The 6000-nt window shown below is 43.2% G+C and overlaps 1 long non-coding RNA gene across 1 annotated transcript; it reads right to left on the reverse strand.

The window, feature by feature from the left end:
• Positions 1-4273: 4273 nt before the first annotated feature.
• On the reverse strand, positions 4274-5483 carry LOC145522329 (uncharacterized). Its single transcript, XR_014065985.1, has 2 exons — positions 5336-5483; positions 4274-4592 (listed from the first exon to the last, which is right to left on the reverse strand). It is a non-coding gene; the product is annotated as an uncharacterized LOC145522329 (long non-coding RNA).
• Between the last annotated feature and the right edge of the window lie 517 nt (positions 5484-6000).

Consider the following 6000-nt stretch of genomic DNA (forward strand, 5'->3'; position numbering starts at 1 on the left):
AGCCAATTCCCTAAAGTAAATCAGTTTCTCCCTCAGTATATCTCTCATTGGTTCTGTTTTCTTTGGAGAAAGCCCAGTATTAGACATGGCCTCTGGCTCTTCACCTGAATTCATTTCTACTGCTGCTGCTAAGTCGCTTCAGTCGTGTCCGACTCTGTGCGACCCCATAGATGGCAGCCCACCAGGCTCCTCTGTCCTTGGGATTCTCCAGGCAAGAATACGGGAGTGGGTTGCCATTTCCTTTTTCAACGCATGCTAAGTCGCTTCAGTTGCGTCCGACTCTGTGCGACCCTATGGACAGCAGCCCACCAGGCTCCTCTGTCCACAGGATTCTCTAGGCAAGAATACTGGAGTGGGGTGCCATTTCATTCTCCGTTCATTTCTACAGATTTCACAAAAATAAGAAGAGAATTAATGAATTATAGAACTTAGAGTAAAGCCACGTGATACCTGCTAGAAAGGCTTAAATGATAAAGATGGGAACCATGTGTTTGTAAGGATATGCAGGATGAGGAACCATCATACACTACTGAAGTGATTTAAATCGATACAAACATTTTCAATAAATTCTTGGCAGTGCTATCTAAAGTTCGACATATTCTCTGACCCAATAGCTTCCTCGCTTAGGAAAATACCTGACACAAATCAATATTTAATCAAAACAAGTAAAGATGAATAGAACAACTCTGTTTGAAATTGCCCCTAATTGGAAACTACCCACATAATAATAGCCAAAACCCACAAAGATTCCAGGTGTCCATCAATAAAAGAATGGGTAAACAAAGTAGGATATATTCTTATAATGGAATATTTTGTTTAAATATCTCCGTTCTCTGATAGATGATAAACTCCACGAGGGAGGGTTCCATAGCTATTGTATTGACTGCTGTGTCTTTAGGGTCTAGCACAGTGCTTGGCACACATCTGATAGGCATTAAATAATTATTTGTTGAATGAATGAACCCATCAGAATGCAAGTGGTTCCATGTGAGTGTGGTACTGTTACAAGGATAATCTTGAAATTTTTCTAATTTAACAAAAAAATGTAAATCATTGGGAAATGTCAGTACTTTGACTTTATTATTAATAGACAGGGAGGCCTGGTGTGCTGTGATTCATGGGGTCGCAAAGAGTCGGAAACAACTGAGCGACTGAACTGAACTGAATAACAATACCCACAAACCCAGCATATTGTGATGGTGCAGTAGAGAATCTTTGCCTTGAATATCCAGTAGTCCTGGGGGCTGGCTCATGGCAGAGTGTGACAGGTATGCTCACAGGAACTCTGTTTTGATAGCACTGGTCTCTACTAAATGTCTCACTAGAGACAGCCCACCCTTCCCCATCATACCACCTCCCTAACACAAGACATAGTTAATGGTGTGCTGACAGATTGCAATGAAGTAAGCCTCAAAACTCTATGTTCCCTGTAGAAACTGGGAGCCCCTGTATTTTACATGCTCACTGCTTCCCACAGCAGAGTTCTCAGTCCTGGCTGCACATTGGAACAACCAGGGGTACTTTAGAAACTCTTAATGCTTGGGTAGCCTCCCCAAAGTTTCTGATTAGATTTTTCTAGGGTGCCACCTTGGCATTAGGATATTTAAAGTCTCCCCAGGTGATTCTAATGTGCTTCCAGGAATGTGAAACCCTGTCCTAGCCAGTAAGCCACCTGACTAGCATTTCTATGATTTTTGCTGCCTGCCCACAGAGTTCATTCTGGGGCTGCTGTCCTGATTGTCTGGTCTTGTCTGGTCTTCAGCCCTGCAGGTTGTTCCTGGGGCTCGTAGGACCCATAGTGAGCCTGATCTCATTTCTGGGCTCTGCTTTCTCAAGACCCAGTTTGAGCCACTGAACACCTGTCATCTCAGAGGAGCACAGAGAGGGAGGGGACTTTTCTTTATCTTTGAACCATCAGATTTTACACTTTTTCAGCACCAGAAGTCATGGTTAACTTCCATTTTGGAGACCCTCAGATAAATAATTTGTGTCACATTTCTAGAACTAAGTATTACCTTTCTTAAAAAATATCCAACTAGAGCCTGAAAGAGATATGTTCCTGATGCAAAGAGCCAACTCATTGGAAAAGACACTGACGCTGGAAAAGATTGAAGGCAGAAGAAGAAGAGGGTGACAGAGGATGAGGTGGTTGGATGGCATCACTGATTCAAAGGACATGAACTTGGGCAAACTCTGGGATATGTTGAGGGATAGGAAAGCCTGGTGTGCTGCAGTCCATGGGGTTTCAAAGAGTCGGACACGACTTGGCAAGTGAACAACAATAGCAAGAACCTGAAAGAAGATGTTTCAGGTAAGGAGGGGAGTATAGTTTGTAACACTCTAAGTTATCTGTCCCTTAGATTTTCTCTGTCTTTGGTGTGGTTCAGTAATTCATTCTGCCTTTCTGATCTCAGGGTAGTGGGTCTCTCAGGTTATACCTCTCTCTTATACCTAAGGATGTAACAGATCCTGGACTAGGGCATCTCAAGAAGATGTCACCAAGGCTTGGTTGGAGACAGGGAGAAATGTGCACAAATTGCTATGGAACTGCTTTACCAGGTGCTTCTGGGGCACACATTTTACTCTTCCTGCTTTTGGGGCACATTTAGGCTGTGGGACTTTGGGGAAAGGTGGTGTCTGGGGAGCTGGGGAGTTTCATCTTTTATTTTTTTGTCCACTTTTGTCCCAGGTACATGCCCTATTATCCTCTCCTCAGACTTCCCTACCCCTTCCCAATTTATCAGTCAAACATTTAGTTTGGAGGAAGGCACTTTATGTGGCCCAGGCAGGCAGTGAGACTGCCCCTTGTCCCTCATTGTCTTGGTTACTCTTCAATCTCTGGTAGCCCTTGAGATATGGGCAGTGTTCCTGCCCTGATAGAGAACCTAAAGGTATCAGCTGAAACAAATGACCTTAGTAACCAATGTCAGGGACCACATGAAATCAGGCTGACTCTGCTCCCAGCTGGTCTCCCATTGCCAGAGTGGTTTGACATTGGGCATGGTCACTGAAAGTGGTTCAGTCTGGTCTGACTCTTTGAGACCTGCCAGGCTCTGCTGTCCATGGGATTCTCCAGGCAAGAATATTGGAGTGTGTATTCCATTCGCTTCTCCAGAAGATCTTCCCAACCCAGGGATCGAACCCAGGTCTCCTGCATTGCAGGTGGATTCTTTACCATCTGAGTCACTAGAGAGTTTCCCCAAATCCCAGGGCACCAATAAGCATGACACTGAATGGGTAGTCTATGGGGACATGTCCACCACTATTGACTATGAGCTATTACTAGATGTCAGTAAAAGGACAGCTGGGCTCTAACTTGGTTCCCATAAAGTCCTCTGCCATTGGCTCACAAATGACTTTCCCTGCAGTAACCCTTTTCCTCCAAAGCAGTGACTGGTGTCACTCAATTTCTTTAGGCTTGACAGGCAGATGCCCTTGAGCTGAAAGTAATGGGATTTTACAAGGACTGAAGAGAAGGACTACATGAGTTTCATTTTGAAATAGTATCGACATATTTTGATCATTATGAAGAGACAAGATTTTCTTTTTTTTTTTTCCTGAGGCCTTTGTGTTCTTTCGGAGAAGGCAATGGCACCCCACTCCAGCACTCTTGCCTGGAAAATCCCATGGATGGAGGAGCCTGGTAGGCTACAGTCCATGGGGTCGCTAAGAGTGGGACACGACTGAGCGACTTCCCTTTCACTTTTCCCTTTCATGCACTGGAGAAGGAAATGGCAACCCACTCCAGTATTCTTGCCTGGAGAATCCCAGGGACGGCAGAGCCTGATGGGCTTCCATCTATGGGGTCGCACAGAGTCGGACACGACTGAAGCGACTTAGTAGTAGTAGTAGTTGTGTTCTTTACTCCCTATTCTCAGCCTCTTCCCCTTCTAGATGAAGGTTACCTTTCCCAGGTTACTGGCTCCCTTCTTCATCTCTACTATAATCTCCTTTGCTCAAAATCAGTCTCATATCAGATACATACCCCTTGGAGTTTTCTTGTAGCAGCATTTAAATCTTAACCTTCTCAGGATGAAAAGCTCTACCCCGGGACAAGAATTTCAATTTCAGCAAATAAAATAATGGAGAGGTTTGGAAGAGAGATGCTCGGTGTTCCACGAATACTCCCTCAGCTTCCTGTTTCATACATTTATTTATGGGAGCCTTCGCTACAGTATTTATCCTTGAACACATATATTGTTTTCCTGAAATGCTAGATGCAAAGAGTTCATAGGCTTTGTAATAAAAATTATGGGCAAAATATTTAAACTTGTTTCTTCTACATGTATTTTTAATGATTATTAGGGTCCAACTCAATAGGAATTGCCATTCTGCCTCATTGCAGTCTGAAAGCCCAAGGTTTGTCATTAGTCGTATGTAAATGAGAGGGAGAGTTCTGGGCCTCTGACGTATCTCCTGAAATTCCCAGCACTCATTTGTTCTTTGAAATTTTGGCATTTTCGTGTATTAACTGTGACCTGGGTTGTCAGCACCATCTGGATCCTAAGTTGGCTCTTCTGCTTTCTTTCCGTGTGTCCATGGACACCGCAAGGTTCTCTTTCCTTGTCTGTTAACCGGGATGACAGTAGCACCTGCATCATGAGGGTGTTGGAGAAATAAATGAGAAAATGCTTATCCCTAAATTTAAGTGTCTTCCATTGTTCCTTCAACTTCTTAATTATGACTATTATTTTGCACATGTGTAAGTTTTTCTGGGCTCTTCATTTAGTGTTCAAGCTCCTAAAGGGCAGAAGCTGCCCTTTTTCTTTTTGTGTCTTCTGACAACATTGAACTTCACCTGAACCCTGTGATCTTCATTTCACTGTGGTCCAGAAATGGCTTATTGCAACTAACCATCATTCCCCATGTGACTGAGATTATATTCACAGATGCCTCCTTGACTTCTACAACAAGGCTAGACACAGACACTCCAATTCTCTTTCTTTGTCTCCTAAATGGTTAGCTAAGTTGTTTAGTCCCCACTGGTCAATTGGAACAAAATGCTGGTGAAAACAAACTTTGTTAAGATTCTGTCCTCGCAGGCTAAACTTGGGTGGCCCTCAGCCTAAGTTGGCTTACAACCCCTCCTTAACAGCTCTTCACTGGAATAGGATGATGGTGCTGTTATCAAATTGTGCCCATCTGTCCATCCCCCTTATTCATGCTTGCTTCTTTCCAGACTCATAACTCCTTTTTGCCTAACCCTAGACACACCTGCAGATCTCCTGGGGGCCAGGGGACACTCTCCTCACTGCAGTGGTCCTACTTTCCCTATTTGCAAGTGGTCCCTTTCCCCCGTCTTGCCACAATCCTTTTAAGTAAAATCACTTCTTACCAAAGTCCCAAATTGTTCTTTGACAGTTCCAAACTGCTCAAAAATGCATGTTGTACTGAATTGAATTTGTTATTGGTCATAAATATGTTTAAGCAATTGTTATGTGAGAGATACATAATTCAGATGATGTGGGAAAGTTCATGGTTCTGTTGGAGAGAACAGATATGACCCTCCAGGTTACATCACAGAAGGAGTGTGAAATAACATCAAAGCAGGAAATGACACAGGCAGTGTGTGATTCATCTCCAAGTGAATAGTAAAGAGAATGAATATTTTGACATCCAAGGAAGCTAAGATCATAGTTTTGAGGTTTAAATTTGGGTTTTGCTGTTTTTAATTACTTTGGATGAAGCAAATAACTTTTTTTTTTCTTACCAGTGTGGAGACTGGTTGAATAAGGGTGGGTTTAAGACAAAGGAAATTAGCTTCCTCTGGTGGGATTTTGATTCTCTGAAGCCAAAATGCTCCACTGCCTGCAGAGGCCAAATTTCTCATGGTTAAAGTGCTTATAGACACTCCATCATCTGTGATTTTCTCTCAAAAGGAAGAGCTGACAGCTGATACTGGCGGTAGCCATGATGTTGCATACATGATCTAAGTTTAGATACTTTACAGCTGTTGCACTGGAACTGTTAATCTCTAAGTGCCTATTGTAGAATCTATGT

The sequence above is a fragment of the Giraffa tippelskirchi genome, chromosome 10, assembly GCF_054371585.1.
Source record: "Giraffa tippelskirchi isolate mGirTip1 chromosome 10, T2T-mGirTip1v1.2.pri, whole genome shotgun sequence".
NCBI lineage: Eukaryota > Metazoa > Chordata > Mammalia > Artiodactyla > Giraffidae > Giraffa > Giraffa tippelskirchi.